Below are 23,224 nucleotides of genomic sequence, written 5' to 3'. Positions count from 1 at the left end.
GCCAGTTTTTGTGACAATAAGAGCATCTACGTTTCGTAGCGTTATTTTGTTATTTCCCAAGGCCGTGAGTTGTTTCCCAATAACAATTTCATGACTATTTGGCGGAATAGCAGTTACGGCAATTCTGCTTGTGACGTCATAATGTTTGTGTGAGATCACTGTTAAGCGTTGTCTGGCTCATAATGCTTTGAACCAGCTTTAAAGTTGGCGGTAAAACGAATAATTTTTGTTTGACGTTTTCTATTTTTCAAACTAGCGTAGTAATTTTTGAAAAACTTTCCTGATTCATAAACAAAAATACAACCCAAATTGTAAGAATGCATATCCATGGGTCGCGAGAAGCCACAAATCAAAATTTTGGTAAGTATTTGGGTCGCGACAAAAAAAGGTTGGGAACCACTGATCTAACTGATATAACATAAAATTATTCAACACAGCAAATTTAATGCATACACCACAGACTTAGATACTGCCGAAACACTAACTATAGGCTACACGTGTGGAAACAAAAGAAACCGTGAAAGCAGGCCACACACATGGTTGGCAGTTATGTCGTAAAAAACAATGGACGTATGGTGCAATGGTAACAACGGCGGGAAAGTTTTTGCTATTGGGGAGCGTTACTGTCCGTTAAAACTATAATTTGACGCAGTAGGCAAGTAGTGGGGGATTGTGGCAGACTGTGGCCGCGGGCCACATTATCATGTAAGACCTGAAACTGTCTGCGGGCCGCTCAAAATCCCGTCGCGGGCCGGATCCGGCCCGCGGGCCGTATGTTGCCCGCCCCTGATCTAAATGATAGTGTACACATATTATGGGTTGTAAAGGTAACTGACAAAATTTTTGAATATTAAACGAATACCCTGCTTAAACCAGATTATGTACTTAAGTCAGTACAGATGTTTTACAAATTTGACGTTTTGGGGGCTTGTGGGTGAACCGCTGGGTCATTTGGAGTCAAACTAACTTTAGGAGGATCAAGTTTTAAACAATAGCTAACAGCTGTGTAAATTGGAAGAAATTTCAAGCACTCTTTCTTGACCAAACATGTTTGACAAACCAGCGTTAGACAGAAACAAATATTTCGGGGTTTAAGGGGTAAAAATAGATAAATCCTGTTAAAAGTTAGAAAATTCTTTAGAAAACCTCACATTGCACCCACCAACTAAGCACGAAACTCCTAGATGATGTACTTGAGTCAGTAAAGCCGTTTTTAAAAAAATACGTTTTTGGGGCCTGTGGGTGAACGGCTGGGTCATTCGGGGTCAAACGTTAGGAGGATCAAATTTGGATTAATATGTAACATCTGTCCAAATTTTAATAAATTTGGAGCACTTTTTCTTGACCAAACGCGTCTCACAAACCAGCGTTAGACAGAAAAAAGAAAAATACGGGCAAAAACAATATGTGTCCCCTTCATGGAAGGGGACCCATAACTACAAACTATCAAAATCTCATTCAACCTTATGTTCTATCTTAAATGAAAGAAGTGGTAAATAGTGATAATATAGGGTAAACAAAACAAGCAACACCAATAAATGACAAAGCTAACCAAATTTCATATAATTCGAACATTAAAAAAATCACCAATTTTAGGTGGCCTGCAGGGAAATGTTTGGGCAACAGGGTGAAACATAACAATCAACACGAATAAATGGAATCTTCTACAAATTAACCAAATTTCAATGAATTCGAGCCTTGGTAAAAAAACCTCTCCTTTTGGAAGGCTGATTAAGTAAATGGTGGAGCTGCAGTTCAAAACAAAACAATCAACATCTAAAAATAGCATAATCTAGGAACTGTCTAATCACATTTCATTCAGAGATTAAAAAATTCACCATTATTAGGGGGCTAGTGGGGATTAATGTCGGTGAAACATAACAACCAACACCTCTATTGCCAATTTTTACAACTATCCAAACTTCATTCAATTTAACATTGTTTAAATAATTTACCCATTTAACTGCCATCAAGGAACACATGCCTTCACATTTTTACAATGACCAGAGCACACATTTACTTTGGTTCCAATTACTTAATATAAACGTCTAAATTCATATTCTACTCTGAACATCCCTGAAAATAATTTAACAAACTTCACAATGTACCAACTGATAAAGTATGAAACTCAAGCATGTTTAAGGTAGAACACTTGCAACATATCATAATTATTTGTATTTCACAAAAACGTTGCGTCAAGCAGCATTTACTACTTGCTGTGCATTAGCAAAGCAGACAATAACCTTTACCCAGTTTCAAAGATATGCCATTCATGACTTGTTTGTTAACAACATCCTGCTCTATTCAGATTCTTTCAAGTACTTAGAAGTAGTGATGTACCGAATCGGCTAAATTTCGATTCGGCCGAAACCGAATATTCGGCGGTTTTGCCGAATAAATTCGGCCGAATTAACCGAATCATTTATGACGTCACGCGAAGTGGTAGGCTACGCTTTTGACATAAAAACATAAGTTTATCTATCAGGCAATTAGTGCAGAATGGTTGTGTTTCGTCCTCATTTTGGTTCTGTGGGGTTTAACATAGCCTTAAGCATAATTTGCAGCCCGACAATGAATTACTGATTAGTTGTCTGCAGTGGGAAAAACGATAATGTGTCAAAAAATACAATTATTTACGGGATTTTCGTTGGTACAAAGGAGAAGAGACACGCTTAACGCTTTAAATGTGTGTTCGTAAAAGATTCGGTTTCGGCCGAATCGCAACAAATTATTCGGCCGAAACCGAATCTTTGCAAAAGTGGCCGATTCGGCCGAATAAATTCGGCAAACCGAATATTCGGTACATCTCTACTTAGAAGTATCGTTTCATTAGTTTATTGCATTCACTTCTTACTTAACAACAATATTTTGCTTTAAACCTCCATACTATACAGTCTGTCATGTAACACACTTATTTGAGTGCAGACCGGCTGTTTGATAAACCTAAAGCCTGGTGGTACATGTTTTCATGCATGAAGCACAGATCATTTCAAATCATAAACCAATTAATCACTCCATTGCCCCTAGGGAACACAGTGTATAACATGGACATTACAGCGTTTAAATCAAATCAGGGACTAGAAAGATTCTAGTCTAAATAACCCATGAACACAAAAACAAATATTCTGACCAAAAAATTGAAAACAGATAAATTCAACTGTAAGTAACACATTGCTTTCAATAACACCAAACATCAAAGAAAACAAATATTATATTCACAACAAATAAAAAATCTGGGTTATATATATTAGTAGGTATCGCTGCTTCAATTTTATGTTTAAGATGTGAACTGCTGGGTCAAATAAAGTCAAAATTTACAAGAACAATTTCAGTGATAGATATCTAACGAGAATCGTAATTTCAAATCCACATGCTGGACCAAATGGAAGGAACAAACCCACATAAGACATTACAACATATTAACAAAAAACATACAAAAACAATATGTAATACAACTGTTCCCAGAATTTGAAGGCGATATTAAAAAACAGCTAGTTTCTACACCATAGCTTTGTAACTAAACTTGATCAAACTAATGTAATTATTATTTGAGCATTACTTGAACAAAAACAATTCAAACAAACCTTGCCATCGAAGTCATGAGACGATTCAACTTCATAAAAAGCTTGATGAATCTCTTCTGTGATGAAAGTTTGAGGGAAAGCTAAAAATAACATTTGTAATTAGTCAATTTTCTAACATATGCATATTTTACATGCACACAACCAATTTAACATTTACCAAAAATTCCCTTTAGGGAAGGGGACACATAATTATGGGCAAACAATCAATTTTTTGTTATTTTAGTTTAAAACAATGGACATGAATTGCTGGAGGAGAATCCTAAACATTTCACATTAACTCGCACCAGATTTTCACCTAATCAAACTACACAAATACTTCCTAGTTTGGGAAGCACTAATAGGCCAGTGTGAAAGCAAACAGGGTAAAGCTCATTACCGTATTTAAAAGGTATGGCCCGCCACAATACATAAACTTAAAAAGTGTCCGCTGTGGCCAATTAAATACCCAGTACTTCTTTCAAGATTGATCACAAAAAAACACACTAACAATTGCCAGAAAACAAAAATTACTCAAATTTGTTTAAGTTGTGCTCTAAGTGTCTGGTGTTTGTTTGCAAGTTGAAAAAATATGCTACTAAGGTAAAACTAGAAGGGTGGCTTAGCACATATTGCCCTTGCATATACACTATAACCTGTTTTAAAACATCAATATATTTCCTATGCTGATTTTATATTGGGTCCCATACCATCTATTGTCTTTTATAACCTTGGGCTTAAATAATAATACTATATAGAGTACAAACTATATAAATTTAGATTCACCCCAGATATTGTTTGAAGTATGTCCTATTTAACGTTCCTTTTAAAAGAAACGAAGGAGTAAGTAGTGGCATAATGGGGTAAAACAAAAAATAAATAGCAAATTCTACAAGCTGTCCGGTTTTCATTCAATTCGAACTTTGTGAAAAGGGTCAACTATTTTCGGAATTAGTTGGTTAAGTTGTGGTGCTACAGGGCAAAACATAACATTTGAGGACTTAGTATGTTTAATAAACTTTGCAAAATTTCATATAATTAGGACGTTTTTCAAAAGTTCATTCATTTTAGGGGGCTAGTTGAGTAAATTTTGGGGCTACAAGGTAAAACACATCAATTGAAACCTACAAATAGCATAGTGACATATATACTACCCAAATTTTATCCAATTCTGACACTGTTTACAAACTCACCCATTTTAGGGGGCTAGCAGGGTAAATACTAGGTTGTTTTGGACAAACAAAGTGGGATGCACATCTACATCTAGGGATGCACATCTAGGGTTGGGAGTCCGGACCTCCCCTTTTCAAAAAGTTTGTGCGTAAAAGGCCAAAATTGTTTAGTTTACCGCTACATGATAACAGGGAGTCGTTATCTCAAAGCCGCAAGGTTTTAATCTCTTGTATTCGCTTGTTATCTACCGCCAATTGTGACGTAACAAGGGTTGAATATGGAGTTTTATGCACTAACAATCGGAAAGTTACATTCCGGCTGGGACGCTGGTTGTTAACTGCACTAAATGCAACGTATCAACCTGTTTTGCATTTTAAAAATGTGAAATGAGTAAAAAATGGATAAAAACGTTTAATGTTGTATTGTTTCGACCCGCCAAACACGTAATAGTTTGTCACGAACATTAGATCGATGTTCATTGAATTTATGCCTTCTACAGTTACCAACTTAAGTGCATTCTTGACATTGTGCAACTTAACAGTAGCATTATCGCTTTAGAAAGACGTTCAGTCCTTGAGAATCTGTTCCCCGTGTTTTAAGTAACGATTTCGATTACCTGACGCTTATCGCTTATCTTGCATCTGCAGTTTTGCTGAGTAAGCTAGATGGCAGCGACGAAATGAGGAAACTACGAAGCTGTCGCGAAAATTATTTGTTATTTCTGTCAATTGGATGGATAGAGAAACCGCCAAAGTCGAAAGTTGGATTAGGTTTCGGTCTTGTACTTTCGGGTTAAAGTGCTCGTTTTTAACAAGAAAACGAAATAGGCAACGGGTCAATTGAGTGGTAGTTTGACGTGTGAATTACGTATTTAGTCTCGTGTGGTCTAGCGTATTTGTGTGGGAAATTTTCCACAGATCTAATGACGTCATTAGGGAAATTCCCAAAATAAAATGTTGGACCGTTTAAAAATTTCTGGATACGCCCCTGTTAAGACTGCAGGGTAAAAGAGAATGTATTTCAGAGACTGTTGTATTTCACAACAGATACAATGGTTTGGTTTAAATAGGACAGAAACACATTGCACCAACCAACAAAATATGAATCTCCTAGGTCACAGATACATTTAAATAAGTTTGAAGCACCATTTCTTGTTTATAACAGATGGTATAAGCAACAAGGAGAAAAACCATATTACCAACATGTCGAGAACAAAGGGTTAGAAATAATTAAATAAGAATAAATAAACCACTATTATACCTTTCATGATAGTTTTCTGTTTTCCTGTTGTCACATCATGCTGAGTTCAGAATAAATATTAAAATGTTTAGTTAAAAATAATCTGAAAAAGATATTCAAATTGTTACACCACAATCCAGAAGCTCATGGACACAAAAGAATTTTATACAATCTTATGAAAAATGTATGCAACAACTCTAAACTTAAAAAATAAATCTCAAAAAACTAGAAGGGTGGCTTAGCACATATATATTGCCCTTGCATATACACTATGATCTATTTTAAAACATAAATATATTTCCTATGCTTATTTTGTATTGGGTCCCATATTAGCCATCGTCTTTTATAACCTTGGTTGTTTCTGCAGGCAAAAACTCATGGGTCCCCATACATGCAAAGTTGAAAATAATGCAATTCAATAGATAACAATTAAAAAAAAAACTGACCCATTTTAGGGGGCTAGTAGGTTAACTAATGGGGTCCGACAAACAAACTAAAAAAATAGGAAACCTCAATGACTCAATCAATAGTACTGCAAAATTTCAGCCCAAACCGCCAATGTTAAAAATTTTGACCACTAGAGGTGTTTTGAGCAACAACCCTTAATGTTTCTTACGTCAAAGGGCTGTTAACAACCCCCGAACTGCAATGGCACAAAAACGTTCACCAAGCAACCCACAAAGTCACAAATGAGTAACATACAACTGGTTGCTCTTGTAACACTATTGTGCCACAGAAATCTTTTGTTTGTGGTGCCCAGTAACATACAAATACGTTTTATACTTTGGGGGCTTATGGGGTAAATGTTAGGGCTACAGGGTTGAACACAACAATTGACACCTATAAATGGCATACTCTACAAACTATTCCAATTTTAGCCAATTCTGACATTGTTTACAAATTCACCCCTTTTAGGGGGCTAGCGGGGTAAATACTACGGTTATTCGGACAAAAAAAGAGGGATGCACATCTACATCTACCATCTGTATAAGTTTCAGCCACATCCATCAACCATTTGATGGCAAAACGAGTCAGACAAACTTCGGGGGAAAATACCCATTTTAGGGGGCTAGCGGGGTAAATACTGGGGTTATCAACACAAACAAAGTGGGATGCACATCTACATAACTACATCTACCATCTGTGTAAATTTCAGCCAAATCCATCAAACATTTGATGGAAAAACGAGTCGGACAAACTTCGGGGAAAAATAGACATTTTAGGGGGCTAGCGGGGTAAATACTGGGGTTATCAACAAAAACAAAGTGGGATGCACATCTACATAACTACATCTACCATCTGTATAAGTTTCAGCCACATCCATCAACCATTTGATGGCAAAATGAGTCGGACAAACTTCGGGGGAAAATACCCATTTTAGGGGGCTAGCGGGGTAAATACTGGGGTTATCAACAAAAACAAAGTGGGATGCACATCTACATAACTACATCTACCATCTGTGTAAATTTCATCCAAATCCATCAAGGATTTGATGGAAAAACGAGTCGGACAAACTTTGGGTAGAAGAAAAAATAAGAAAAAAAACAAAAACATTTTGAGTAAAATCAATATGTGTCCCCTTCAGGGAAGGGGACCCATAATAATTGGTCACAAAACATTTTGACAAACAAAAACTAATATATTAACCCACTAAACTTATCGTGGTGCATTAATTTTAAATGATATTCACTTGAATGCGAGTCACTATTCGAAAGGTCCACCCTAACTCCACGTGGCTTACTTTAATATTCGCAAAGTCTGGGTTTTGGCATGATAAGCAAAGTTACTTGGTATGTACACACAATTTAAAACACCGTCTTTAATGGTAAAGTTTGACTGATTAATAACATTGCTACTTTTACTTTTTATCTGATAATATGCACATAAACATAACTGCTGTTCGTTGACAACTGCTATTTGATAACACATAATTTCTGCTTGACATTGATCGTTCTGATAATGACCGGATACAAATCGCCATTGACCTTGAACTTTAACCACAAAATCAAAACATCCGCTTGTTTTCGTGTTCAATCATCCATGGAAAATTGATAAATCCCAGTAGCGCAGATGACAATTTCCCACGCGCAATAATTTGAATTTGAGTAAAAAAATATTTCTTTTTATTACCAAAAATAGAACCCAAAATAACTTTAGAAATAGTCTCACAATAATCTAATTTAAAAAAAAAACAATTAAACGTTAAATATTCGTTAACGGTTATCTGGCTTAAAAATTTAGCAAAAGAAAAAATTTGCGTGTTTTGTCAAAATGTAATGGTTTTTGAAAAGTTTTGGTCCCCCAAGCTATTGATTGACTTCAATTCAGCAGGGACACAAAAATATAGATTTTTCTTGTTTGAAATGCACTTTTCAAATAAATATTTACTTCTTAGAAAAATGTTTTACGAATAATAATTACGTTTTCTATGCCTATTTATCGCGTGGGTTAACCATAGATCCCGGTAGAACTACTAATACTGACCATTGGCTTACGCCCGGTCTGAGAATTTCTGGTAGGTGGCGCAATAGAGCATAGGCGTTTATGGTGCTGACTCAGCAATTATTCTTACCATAACCCAAATTGCTGTAACAGCACCATAAACGCCTATGCTCTGCTGCGCCACCTACCAGAAGTTCTCAGATCGGGCGTAAGCCAACGCTCAGTGTTGGTAGCTCTACCATAGAACCCATGGAGCGGTGGTTCTTAACCTTTTTTACTTTCTGCATCCCTTTCAAATCACCAACCAATTTTCGCACACTCTTCTGCAATTGCTTAAATAACAAAACCATTGTAATTAAATTTGTATGCAAGCATCTCCGCATCCCTTGGGGGTGCGTGCACCCCTGGTTAAGAACCTGTGCTATAGCCTTTTCGTTTTTAGGGGTCAAAAAATCGAAGAAAAATCCGGTTATGGGTGGGTTTTGTGGGAATATTCCAGTTTCAAACCGGTTATGACCGGTTTCTGCCTCCTACCGAACCTCCAAACCGGTTTGGACCGGTTTCTAAAATCGAAAATTTTTACCAGATTTTTGAAACAACCCGAAGGCTATTGCCTTTCCGTTTTTTTGCTGTTTGGGGGTCAAAAAATCGAAGAACAATCCGGTTTTGGGTGGGTTTTCGTGGGAATATTCCAGTTTCAAACGGTTATGACCGGTTTCTGTTTCCTACCGATCCTCCAAACCGGTTCAAACCGGTTTCGAAAATCGAAAATTTTTACCCCATTTTAAAAAAAAACCTATAGCCTTTCCGTTTTTTTGCTTTTTAGGGTTCAAAAAATCGAAGAAAAATCCGGTTTTAGGTGGGTTTTTGTGGGAATATTCCAGTTTGAAACCGGTTATGATCGACATAACGTTGAAAGTGTTGCCATAATAACTTCAATCACTAACTACCAACGTATCGTTTGCAAATCCCTGTTTGGAAACCGCTGAGTTGAACATACATGCGCAGGTGTTGAAACTGTGGTAGAGTTAAAACTAAATTTAAAGTAACCAAAATACTCGAAAAATGTCCTTTTTCACAATATTAGCGATACGTGAAACAGCTGGGTTTATAGCTTTGATATAATTCTGCTATAAAGCAAAGCAGTGTATCGAGGGGAAATACCCAACCTTTTGGTAGCAACGGGCCATTCACACCCCAGCTAAAGAACCACTGCACTTATTTTATAACTGTGCTCATTACGCCATCTACCGGTATGTTGAAATCTTGTCTAGAAATAGGTTACTATGTTATTAGCTGCACTAAATCATATTTGACCCAGTGGTTATCCGAAAAGCCAATATTAAAGTTGTAACGGACCTCTTACCCCAAACTTATTTAATAACTAAGCTCGTTATGCCAAGTATCGTTAAATTCAAATTATGTCCGAAGTGAATTAAAATGTTATTATAGCTCCACCGAATTATACTTGTCCTAGAAGTGATCTTTTTAAACAATAAACAAGTAATGTATTCATATTTCCATGTATATCCATTCAACCATAGGTTCAAGCTTTTATCAGTAGGGTGAATTAAAACTGTAAATTAGCGTAAAAGTGAAAACAGAAGTCTTTTCATATTCATTTTATTCATGCAGGTTTAAAACAGTTTGTGAACAACGATGCAAAATAAGGCAAAGGTATACTGGTACAAACACATTTGTAACTGACTTTAAGTAGCAAATAATACAAACTGCACATTAGTAAAACAACTGCCATAATTCTCAAGACTGCATACTTAATACACAAAGAGAAACAAAGAATAAAAACATTGTTATGTAATAAATAGATACAATGGATAAACAGACGGTGAAGTAACAACTTTTATTTTCTAAACCATTATAGCTCATTTAGAGGGAAATTGTAAACGGCAGATGTAAATTGTTGGTTTTAAGTTTGTTTGAAGACCTAAGATCCTAAATATGACTACAATACAAGACGAACAACTAATATTGGCTATTAATGATACTAATGGCACAAAATATCAATGGGAAAATTCTAATTTGGTGATCGATTTTAATGGAAAACTACACCAAAAAGGTTAAGAGCCAATGTCATAAACGCCGTTTGAAAGAGTGTAACAGTTGGTAACAGCAATGACAACGACTATAAAACATTAGATAAACAAAATGAGCGAGTCACTTACGTTAGAACTGATTAAAGTTGTTAATCTTGCAAACAATGTCACAACAATAAACAAACATAGCAATTCAGTTCTCAAATCAAAAATAACGTAAGAATAACTTTAGTTGTCTCGAATTTACACAAATTTTGCGTTTTGCAAACACGTTAGCACGTTGGCAGTATCGTTGCTTATTGTCATTTTTTCAAAAAGAAACCAGTTTCTGTGCTTGGCAACTTTGCTTCAAGAAGATAGATATGACGTCATGCTTCCTACGTCACAGTGACGCACATGTCAAACAGTAACGGGTCTACTGTTGGCGTGCTTGCGCAGATTAGACGTTTCCAAATATCTGATGATGACGTCAACGTTGGAAGGGAGGAGGATGGCGTCAGTGAGGGGGTCACCAAATGACGTCACAGTAGGATCGGTGGTTCGGTGCATGCGTTGTGTGTAGGTGCCCGAAAAATAAATTAAATATATGTTAGAATCTCTCTTACGTATGATACACAGATCTTCATGCACTACGTGGGTTATAACTTATTGTTTACGTTTTCGCACACCAATAATAGTTGTGGCATTAGATAGAATAGGCGAGGCAGAGCTTTTTAGCCGGCATATATCTCGCCACCAGCTGCACTGATGAGGCCTTACAGATCGAAATAGTGTGCATTGTCTGCAGCTTATCATTTAGTGGCCCGATGCTTTTACAATACTAGTTCTACTTCAACAAAATGCACAGAAGGGGCGCAAGTCAATGCATGTACATACGACACATAAATAAGAATACACAAAAGCTGTACCTGGTCAGCTGGTCTCTTGTAAATTCAACAGTGGTGTTAAACACTATCGTAGCTCTTGTGGTGTTGATGGCGTTGTTGTTGGGTAGATCGTTTTTCTTGGCGTTGCAAAGCATATTGTGAAGTCGGTGGTTCGGTGTGTACGCTGTGTGTTTGAGTGCCTGAAAACATGAAAGAAAAAATATGCTTTAAATTCTTTCTTATGGTACAGATCCCCGTACGCTGCGTGGACAGTTAGTTGAACTTGGCTTTAAACATTTTGCGTTCGTTTGAACAAGAGCTTCCCGATTAAAGGTTTTAAATGACATTGAAAACAAACAAAGGCTAAAGTAACGCTCACTCAATTTTACAAAACGTCCAGACGGGGCGCTACAACCAATGTTAAAAACCTTTAGTTAAATATGTTCTTACAACAGGGAACGTTAACAGCTAAGTGAATGAGCTTTAAAAATATAAATCAGTAAACACGCCTGTCGTCACAAGTTTTAAACTACGGTGAAAACTACAAGTTTCATTTATGCTCCTTCACAATATTTTAATGCAACAATGACAAAAACATAATTTACCTTTAAACTTCGTGTGCGATCCGATTGCCTTCGATTCTGTTGATTGTTGCTGAATGGACAAGTAGGTCGACCAGGATATCTGAAACAAAAAACTGTTGCTTACAACTTATAGGAAATATGAGAGATGGATTTTGTTTTATAGTTATTTAATGCGAATGATTATGCCACTCGCTTGTGATGTGTTATTCGCATTTCAGGTTACAACATGCGTGTAAATTAATTAAAGAGAAAAAATGTACTTTATACGCTTACTATATGCGTTTAAAAATAGACTGCGTTTAGAAGTCAACAAACAATGCTTTTTTAGAACAATGGTAATAGTGACGTCACTTACCAAAGTTTGTTTTCTGTCAATGGGAAAAGAAATCTTTGATCCAAAATTAACTTAAATCTGTTTAAATATATGTTTATTTTTTTAAACAAATTCAGGTTTTCTATTAGATGAATGCTGAAAAAGAAAAACACATTTGTTAAACCTGAAATGAAAGGGTTAGTAACATGTTTTAAGTTTGCTACATGTTTAACTTCAAGTAAATATTACAGAACGCGCATTACTTTATAACTACAACAAACCTGTCAATTACAGTTTTAAAAAAGAACAATTACCCTGTTTAACAAAATATAACCAGACCCCTAAAACAGTTTGTCCCTAAAACCTGAAAAAAACGATAACCTGCAGAAAACAACAACGTTAAATTTCCTAATGTACCCTATAAAACCTGCAAAACACAAAAAGACATTAAATTTTCCTATTATTCCCTAAAAACCTGCAAAACACAAAAATAACTTTATTCCTATAAAACCTGTAAAGATTAACAAATTTCCTAATATTCCTTAAAATCTGCAAAACAAAGCAAAAATTTAATTGTTTTACAAAACATGTAGAAATGTTTAAAAAGCCTGCAAAACAGAAAATACATTGTTAAACCTGCAAAAATACTCTTGTAAAAGATGAAGAATTTTGTTAAACCTGCAAAAATACTTCTGTAAAAGATAAAAAATTTTGTTAAACCTGCAAAAAATACTTCTGTAAAAGATAAAGAATTTTGTTAAACCTGTAAAAATATTTCTGTAAAAGATAAAGAATTTTGTTAAACCTGTAAAAATATTTCTGTAAAAGATAAAGAATTTTGTTAAACCTGTAAAAAATACTTCTGTAAAAGATAAAGAATTTTGTTAAACCTGTAAAAGATAAAGAATTTTGTTAAACCTGCAAAAATATTTCTGCAAAAGATAAAGAATTTTGTTAAACCTGCAAAAAATAATAACTGGTTATGTATTTCAAAATACCTCTAGCATTTTGTGGAACCATATTTTTTATATTTCAAACCATATAGTCAACAATATTTGAAATCCAAACCTGAAAAAAAACATTTGGTGTTATTTCAAATGATTTTTAGATAAATTACATTTTGCTTACCTAAAACGCAACAGCAGCATAATCAACAAGACAAGTCAAAGGGAAATTGAAAACAGCAAAACCTGACTTCTGTTCTAACCGTTATTTCTCCGCATTGTAAAACTAGACGATGGCGGTTCGCATGGTTAACGCGACGAAAAATAAAGAAACACACAATAATAAGGACCTGTCCGGCTGATGTAACAAGGCAACACCCCCCAAGAACTGGTCTTACTAACGGGAAATAAAAGGGTAGAAAAAGTGGACTCGCACACATTTTCATTGATGAAAGAGGGAAAACGAAAGCTCAAAATATAAGCGCAAGCAATCTGTGGATAAATCTTCGTTGATCTCTCGCACGCAACCGGTGTAAGAATGTTTCGGCAATCGAAAAGGTTTCTCAAAAAACGTTGGAACCGCCATCGTCCCTGCGCGGCCGACGTAAAAGTACACAAGCTTGCCTCAACTAACTGCCCTGCCTGCATACAACCGTCGCAAATTAGCCTAGAAAAGTAGAAGGTGAGTCTGTCGTGTTTTACAACCACCCAAATTGTCTCTGCCCCATTATGACAGAGTGGCCGGGTCAAGCAGGAATACGAAACTGAAGTTAGTTAAATAAGTTAGCCTAAATCCACGAGTAAAATAAAAATGGCTTGACCAGTGAAATGGGAATTAGGGGCATCAGCGCATCTGGTTTGCTGTTACATAAAATAATTTATTTTACAGATTTATCACGATTATCAGGAGTTTTAACATTACATGCTTGATATCCAATTCGCAGTCTCTTCTTATTGAAGAAAACATTGAACCGGATTAACAATCATGCATAACAAACTGGTCAAAACCCGAAAACCACAAATCCCTAATTTTACAGTTAATACAGGCGCAACCGTTTGTTTAAAACGGGAACAGTGACGTTTATAGCGTATAAGTCGACAACAGCGTGTCACAGCCCCTTGCCCTCAGAGTCCCCCCTTAAGGACCCAAATGTTTTACGCAAACGCAGGGCTGGGAAAAAATTAACAACAGTTTGCGCCCTATCAGGGTGGCTCACGGGACTTTTCTGGCGAAATGCAAAGCCGTTCTCCTCTGGTCCACGAGCCTGGACCTTCATTGGAAATAGCGTTGTCCGGTACTCGGTCCCGCCTGCACCGCGGCCGGCGGATGCGGTGGAGGCCATGCCCAGTCCGTGTTTCTATGCGCACCTTATTTTAGCTAAAGCCATTTAGCAACGCGCCACACCTAACTAGAAATCGATCTAAACTAAGGCCCTACGTGGCGCGCGAACCCCAAACGTACCCTACCTATGTTAACTATACCCTACCCTTAGTTAAAGAGTGCCACTCTAGTTGTAACCCTAGCGCCAACTTGCTGACATAGAAGCACTCCTATAGACTTGGGCCATTCTTTGACCACCGAGGAAGACGTCCTTTACGAGTCAACCTCGGCAAAGAATAGGTCACTCAACCCTAGCGCCAGTTAGCCTAAGTTAGGCCTAACAGTTCCGTAAACCCGGTTGACCCACGACAGACTCCTATATTTACATACAAGTAAATATTTTAAGTTGAAAAACGTTGGTTGAAGGACGAAGACATGGATGTCGATGAGATGCAAGAACCTGCAAAAAAGTTAAAATGAACAGTGCAGCAAACCAGAATGCTGCCATTAAAGCACAAATTCCTACAGGCAAAATGCTAAGGTTTGTGCGAAGCGTTACTTCTGCACCGGCGCTGATTAAATTCCCCGTGTTTTGCTTTAGGCGAACCCCGAACACGCCTTGTGTATGAAAGATAGGCATTGGGTGCTTTAGTTTACAACATCAGCAAGTCAGGTTTAGTTTATATCTAACTTAAGACTTATATACAAATATACGTCATAGATTGTTGCATGCAATAAGTTACATATGCAACTGATTTTATATTTCATTTAGTTTCGAAACATATCCTTAAGCATGTGAATGTTTGACCATTATCATTGTTGTAACATATTCTAAAAGTTTCATAACTCAACAACATGAACCCAACTTTCTTTTACAGAAGATTAAAACAATAGTAAAGTTTGGAAATAGTTGCAACTTACCTTGTTACAGAGCGACCTTCCAGCCATGATCCCGCTACAAAATGACGGAACGACCTGGAAGTGCATTGGAACTCGACTCTGATTGGTCGTGACGTTGTTAAACTTTGTCAAGCGTATCAACTGAAAACGTGGCGCGTTTAGCAGATGGTTACATTCGAAAACACATTGTTTACAAAAAAAATGCAGAGATTTTTGTGTACATGGTCATTTTTAGCACTTTACAGCTAACGTGTGTATGGTACATATAAAAACAGTGAAAATAAGAAATAGTTTAATGTGAAATCAACTCCTACAGTCGCAGTTTTGTATTCTCTACATCAGGGGTGGGCAACTTCTCCAGTCGGCGGGCCTGATATGGGAAAATGAAGTACTTGGCGGGCCGGATTCCTGAATCGATACATTAATCGCGTATTTATCCAGTGATTTAAAACGGATTCTTGACCACCTAAACCAGGGGTCGCCAACCCGCGGCTCTTTGGTCCCTCCATATCGGCTTAGGTTTTGAAATTACCGAATGTTTGAAACATTTGATTTTAAAATCTGTGACGGTTTTGCCGGACACACCGCGCTTCTAAAAAGAAGCAAGCCGGCGGCGCGCAAGTTGTTAAATACTGTTTTGGTTTGCAGTGTGTGTGCCCGCGCAACAACACCTGTTCGAAATTGTTATGACACAAACGTGTTAAACAAAGAAATAAAAATTAGCGTCTGAAGAAAACAGAACATTTAACGCTACATGGGGAGATTAATTTGCTTTCACTGCTGATAAGGCTGGTTTACCAATGTGCCCAATAATATGCAATTAAAAAACGCTTATGAAGTTGCATTTCATTTCATAACGACTTTGTGGCTCCTAAGGTTTTATTTACTATGTGAAACTGGTTCGAATGGCTCTTTGAGTGGTAAAGGTTGGCGACCCGTGACCTAAACCAAATACAATTAAGAACGTCACAATTACAATACAGTCCAAACAATCTAACTGATATAACATAAAATTATTCACCACAGCAAATTTAATGCATACACCACAAACTTAGGTACTGCTGAAACACTAACTAGGGTACACGTGTGGAAACAAAACAACCGTGAAAGCAGGCCACACACATGGTTGGCAGTTATGTCGTAACAATGGACGTATGGTGCAATGGTAACAACGGCGGGAAAGTTTTTTATTATTGGGGAGCGTTACTGTCCGTTACTTACGGTAGAGCTACTGACGGAGTGCCTCCTAGGAGATCCAAAAGTGCTTAATTTTCGATAGGTGGCGTAAAGAGCTGAATTATTTATTTAGCGGCTAAAGAGGGTTGGTTTAGGATGCAAATGTTTACAAATTTTACATTAGTAACTAATTTTTTGGGTTAGTTTTATTCAATTTTAAATGCTAATACCTTACCCCGACCCTAATAGCCCTAACCGTTAGCATTTTTTGAGACCATAAATCACAGTACGCCAGGCCCATTGAAGGCGCTATACCGAATCATTTTTGAGATATACCGTTTTAAAAATTAAGCACTTTTGGATCTCCTAGGAGGCACTCCATCAGTAGCTCTACCGTTACTTACAACTATAATTTGACATAGTAAGCAAGTAGTGGGTGATTGTGGCAGACTGTGGCCGCGGGCCACGTTATCATGTAAGATCGGAAACTGTCCGCGGGCCGCTGAAAACCCCGTCGCGGGCCGGATTCGGCAATTTTGAGGGGACCGCGAAGCGGTTGAAGTAATTCTGTAATCTTTTTAGCGTCAGTTTGTGCCTGAATAAGTTTAAATCAAATTAGAATTGAGAATCGACTGTCTCCATTGCTAAACAATATCCTTTATTGAATGACAACTATCAAACATGCAATTGTTCGCGCACGATCGTAATGCTTTTTGTCTTGTCTGTGATATCACAAGCTTGGGTCATTAATATGCGCAATTTTGCTAAAATCCTGCAATCAACTTTCGTTATTCTGAAATACAAATTCCAGCTAAAGGACCGCGAGCCCTCGAAATAATGGCAAAGGGACCGTATTGAAAAAATAATGAAAAAGTTTGAGAACCACTGTTCTATACGTTCTACACCAGGGGTGTCCAAAGTGCGGCCCGCGACTGCATTTCAAGTGGCACACAGCTGTTGTTTCAAATTTTCTTTCGTATGGCCCGCAAACATTTAAAGTAAGGTTTTGGGTTGAGGTGACTTGTGGCTTCACGCAAAGCTTCTCCATAGAACTACAATTACTGATAAAAAGCAAGTATACGATGCTGACGCAACAAAATCCCAAAACTTTTGTTCATGCCGTGTACTTTGTATTATAATTGTCCAGTTAAAAAGTTTGCTTTGGTCCGCGGTTGTCTGCATCGTTGGCCCGCGCTTGTCTGCACCTGATAAAAATTGGCCCCTGTTACAAAAAGTTTGGACACCCCTGTTCTACACCAAATAAAGTCTTATTTTAAAACCGAGGCAACCTCCAAAATCCACAGAACTAATGTAACGCCAATTATCCGACAGCAAAACTTATGTCACAGTTTAAAAATCTTAGCGTTACGAATTTCTAAAACTACCAAATATTCGTCTTCGGTTTGAATCAAATTTAAGCGATTTGGTGCATCACTATAGTTTAAATGTTGCACCAGCCGTCTTAGCAGTCTGCACATGCATTGCTGATAGTTTTGTCCGGCGTGTGGTACGTTATTAGGTAAAAATACACGTTTTTCTTTAAGTTAGGTTCATAAAAGGTTTGGTTGCGGCTTTACCGCATTTAAATAATTATGCCGAAACCAAATCGTTGCAAAACTGGCTGCCTTAGGGGCATAAATTCGAAAAGTCAAAGCTTTTGTACATCACTAACTGTAACCGTGACATAAACCCAACCAAACCCTACATTTTTCTTCTGACAAATATTTTCCTAAACTTAGTACTAACGGACGCCACTAGCAGTGCCGGATTAAGGGTCTGCTGGTCTGTAGGCACATTTTATACGTGGCCCGAAAATCAGGGTTGCCAACTAAAAAAATAGAATTATCAGTATTGTCAAATCATTGACTAAATTTCTACTGATTTTAAAGTGGCCTGGATTTTTGACTGGCCTTAGGCACGTGCCTACTTTGCCTAATGGTTAATCCAGCACTGCCCACTAGTCATTCACGAAATCAGCACCACTATGGCGGAAACTTGCTTCAAAACCTATTTTTAACTGGATTTAATATATTAGAAGACATCTTAGTTTTCCAATTTATTTCTTCTTTTGTGGACAAGGCATGGTGTTTTTTGTACAGTTAAAACCATTGTTTTTGGTACAAGCAGGGTTTTTGTGATTGTATACGAAATGCTGTTATAACCGGGAATAAATTGCGGTCAAACAGTGTTACAAGTTTAAGAATAATATAGAAGCAAAAACGAAAAAGCCTTTAAAACCCCAATAGGTCACATTTTCCCACTTCAAAATTTCCAAAGCACACAAAAATCGGTAATAAGAAAATTACAAAGCAAAACTGTCACAAATAAGTTTTTATCTTGTTAGCCATCTAATTCCATCATAGACACACCAATATTACAAATCCACCCCACAAATCTTTTCAATTTCTGTGTCTTATAAATACACAATATTCTGTGCACACATTTACATATTATACAATTTTGTGTGTTTTACAATTATGTATGTGGAATCCTAATAAACAGCGTAAAAAATGTAAAGGGTATTACAAATTACTCTTAATTATGTTTTGCAATATGGGGAAAGCTTAATATATTTTGTGATATGAGCAGGTTACTTGCATTTTGTAAAGAAGAACTTGAACACATTTTCTTACATGTGAAAGCAAATACACCAAGCCAAAACCACAGTACCCATGGAAACGAATGTATACACACCAAAACAATTTGTATTTTTGCAGCCAGAAAAAATATTAGAGCTAAAAAAAGAACATTTTTCTTTGTATTTTTACCATTTGTTTGATGCCCAAACCAAAATTTTCAGTGACTGAATTTGGTCTGCAACACAGAATTTCTGTAAGCCAATCAAAAGAGGAAGACAAAAAACAAACTCAAATAATTTCAAACAGCTTTTTGAGCTCAATAGTTAACTGCCAGTCGTTCTTTTGCATTTCTTCGCGGAACCATGTTTTTAGTGCATCAATTGAGTCTCTGGTTATTTTACTCACAAGCACATCAGTTTCATCGAAATGACGCCCAACCATTTTTGGAGCCTCTCCAGGTACACCCTCAATTTTAATGCAAACCTCCTGAGGATTCCTCGCGACTTCAATGTCCTTATGATTAACTTGCATACTTGTCACAATGCCCAACTTTAAAAATTCACGATTTGGAACGCAAAGCGGTGTACCGAGACGCAACTGTCCAGTTTCAACCTTCACACCCACAATGATTGGGTCTCTTGATTTAAAGACACAGTTTGGTACAATTTGAACTTTACATGGAAAAACAGCGATTTGGCGATACTCATCTTGTTTTTGCTTTTTTAAATCTTCACGATGTTTCATAAATGCGTCGAACAAGTGGTAAATAATGTCAGCGGTGAATATCTTAACTCCCACGCTATCTGCAATTTCTTGAGCTTCTCTTTCAACTTTCACGTCGAATGCAAGTATAACTGCCCACTGGGTGTCATGCTCGAGCATAACTGACGCTTTGACAACATCTTTTTTGCATACAGGCCCAATACTAATGCCAGCATACGGTATTTTTGACTGCTTTAGGAATTCCAAAAGCGCCTCCAAAGAGCCTAATGTGGATGCTTGTACAAATACTCCACGTTCTTTCAGTTTAATGCTGCCAAGTGCTTCACTTACTTCAGCTTGTACCTCCTCCTTAAGTATCTCGATTTCATCGTCATTGTATGCCACAAGCAGTGATGTTCCAGCAAGAGCTTTGTCCATATCTTTTGCAAGGATTTTAATGCCATAAGCTGCTTGTATTTCATTGAACTTATCATATGGATTTTTTACCCTAAGTTCACGCAATGGTTGTGGCATAAGCAGACCCTTGATATGTGTTACAATTGGACCCTCAGTTCCAGGCAAAACAATAGTATCGCCATATTTTAACCTTCCATTTGTTAAAACCACATCTATTGTAGTTCCAAGCCCTTGAATAGCTTTCACCTCAAGAACAGTGCACTGGAGGTTTTCTGAAAATGCAAGTTTCCTTGCAAGTTTGGTTTCACAGGTTTTGACAACGAGAGCAATCAGATTTCCCATCCCGTCACCACTGTGGGCAGAGGTTGGAACCATTGAAATCCATGTTTCTGGGTCGTCATTTTCATGAAATAATTTCACATTTAGCGATTGCTCGGCGAATTGCACAATAATTCCATTGACCTTTTCACGAAATTCCTCTAAAACATACTGCTTCTGTTTCCGAAGGGTCGTTGCTATGTCATTTTCGGGATGAGATTTCCATTCGTACAACCGATCCACTTTGTTTAGCGCCACAACAAAGGGGGTCTTATTCTTTTTCAACAGGCCAATTGACTCAATGGTCTGTGGTTCAAGACCATGCATAATGTCAACAACAAGAATAGCAATGTCACAATTTGATGAACCTCTTGAGCGAAGATTACCAAAAGATTCGTGTCCAGGTGTATCTATCACAAGTAAGCCTGGTATTTTAATTTCATTGCCCTGAAAGTTTTTGACCATTTTTGACTGCTCCTTTATGGCATAAACAGGCACATTTGTGGCACCGATTTGTTGGGTTATGCCCCCAGCTTCTCCATCCTGCACATGGCTATGGCGAATCTTATCAAGGATCTTGGTTTTGCCAGTGTCTACATGCCCCAAAACACAGACGATTGGAGACCTTAGATTATCCACAGAGCGTTTGTTGTTATTTTCCTCTTTTCGTTTTTGCATTTTCCGTAGTGCTTGCTCCCTGGAAGACAACGAGTCGTCCACACTGTCTTCACTCGAAGCATCATCATTTGATTCTTCTTCACTCTCAGAAGAGCCAGATGCTTCTGATTCTGATGCATCGTCACTGCTCAACGATTTCACATCAAGGTTTTCCATTTTTTCATCCAATGTTTCCCAGTCATCAAGTTCAACCTCGTTTTCCACAACACTCTCCTGCTCCTCCTGTTTGGGATCTTCAACAATGGGAGTAGGAGGTTCTTCAATGGTAGGGGATGGAGACTCTGCATGTTGCTGTTGCATTTTTGGTGTATTTTTCTTCTTTCGTTCATACTTAGGCTTCTTTGGTACTTCAACTTCTTTGTCGGGAATCATGCCACTCTTAATTAACTCTTGCCGACGTAGCTCCCTTCGCCTTTCCTGTTCTCGCTGAGCAGGGGTGAGGTACTTTCCCTCCTTTTTTAACTGTTGTATTTTATCTTTTTTGTCTTGCTTTTTCTTTTCTTTACGGAGTCGCTCAGCTTCTAAAGCTTCAAGGCGCAATCTTTCTGCTTCCTCTTCCTTTCGGATTTTTTCTTCCTCAGCCTGTTTTAATTTTTCCTCCGCTTCTTTCTGCTTTTGCAGAGCTTCTTTCATTGCTTTAAGTTGAGCTTTGCCTGGACCACCTTTGCGCGGCTTTTCTTCCTCACTTTTTTCAGTTTTCTTTTTCTTCTTTTGCTTTTTCTTGCTAGATGCAGATTCTTCAGTTTGAGGCTCAGTATTCACGTCGTTCTTGGCACTTCCATCCTCGGTCTTTGACACTGATACCTCAGTTTGGGACTTGGCTCCTTTCGAGGCTTTCTTTTTGACAGGGGCTTCTGGCTCAACAGGGACGTTGTTCTCAATATCCATCAGTTCATTCTGCACTTCATCTTCCCAATTATCATCATTTCGTTTTTTCTTCCCTTTTTTCTTGTTTGGCTTTTTTGTTTCAACATCTTTCTCCTCAACTCGAGCATCAGGATTAGTTTCCAAATTCATCAACTCATTTTGGACGTCATCTTCCCAATTATCATCATTTTTCTTCTTTTTCCCTTTTTTCTTGTTAGTCTTTTTCCCTTCCGGCTCCTGTTCAGCTTTTGCATCCTCATTGCCTTCCAAATTCGTTATTTCATTTTGGATGTCATCTTCCCAATCATCTGCCACCTTTTTGCCTTTTTTACCTTTCTTTTTAGGAGCAGTTTGAGAGGCTTCATTTTCAACCTCTTTGGCTGGTACTTTTCCCTCAATTTCAAGCAATTCATTTTGTACATCATCTAACCAGTCCTCATTATTAGCTTTCTTTTTGCTCTTTTGCTTGGTTTCTGAGGGTACATTACCAGCCTCGTCGCCTTCAGCTAAATCTTTGACAGGATTTTTTTTGTTTTTTTTACCCATTTTATGTTTTTATTGTTGAGATAATTGTAACATCTGTCACAAAATGTCATTGATAAGTAACTATAGGGCTAGGCTCAGGGCTCACAAAACAGTGCAATGCAATCCTTTATGCCAAAATAAAATATTTGTTAATTGTCAAAATGCTAGCACCTGTTTATAAGATGTTAGGCAATGTCCTTTTTAATTGTAATGTGATTATTATTTCTTTCTACAAGTAAAAACATACCTCTACCAAACGAAACATCTTCACATTCTTAAAATAAATAAAATCTACTAAGAACAACGTTGCACTTGCACAGCATTGCGATATCCAACACAGAAATCGTAATATTTAATTTTACCATTTTTATTTTCCGATGTTTTTGGTATTTTGATTTTCACAACCAGTTTACTGTTGGTTGCATGAATGTTCTTTAATATAACTCACTAAATAAGCAAGTGTTATTCATCTATTTAAAAATATATTCAATAATTCCAATATTGAGAAAACTGAAATAAATAAAAAATCGTTCCTTTAGCGCCCTTTGCGTTCAGATAGGGATATT

General features: G+C 37.3%; 1 long non-coding RNA gene and 1 pseudogene across 2 annotated transcripts; both read right to left on the bottom strand.

Moving 5' to 3' along the window:
• Positions 1–10,021: 10,021 nt before the first annotated feature.
• Positions 10,022–12,383, bottom strand: LOC145232924 (uncharacterized). Its single transcript, XR_013860958.1, has 4 exons — positions 12,274–12,383; positions 11,940–12,018; positions 11,377–11,534; positions 10,022–10,925 (listed from the first exon to the last, which is right to left on the bottom strand). It is a non-coding gene; the product is annotated as an uncharacterized LOC145232924 (long non-coding RNA).
• A 6,232-nt stretch (positions 12,384–18,615) lies between these two features.
• On the bottom strand, positions 18,616–22,825 carry LOC145233389 (eukaryotic translation initiation factor 5B pseudogene; annotated as a pseudogene). The gene has a single exon (XR_013861080.1). The product of XR_013861080.1 is annotated as a eukaryotic translation initiation factor 5B pseudogene (transcript).
• Positions 22,826–23,224: the final 399 nt, after the last annotated feature.

This window comes from Phallusia mammillata, chromosome 6 (assembly GCF_965637545.1).
Source record: "Phallusia mammillata chromosome 6, kaPhaMamm4.hap1.1, whole genome shotgun sequence".
NCBI lineage: Eukaryota > Metazoa > Chordata > Ascidiacea > Phlebobranchia > Ascidiidae > Phallusia > Phallusia mammillata.
The sequence above is the reverse complement of the archived record's forward strand: the minus strand, read 5'-3'. Positions and strand labels throughout refer to the sequence as shown.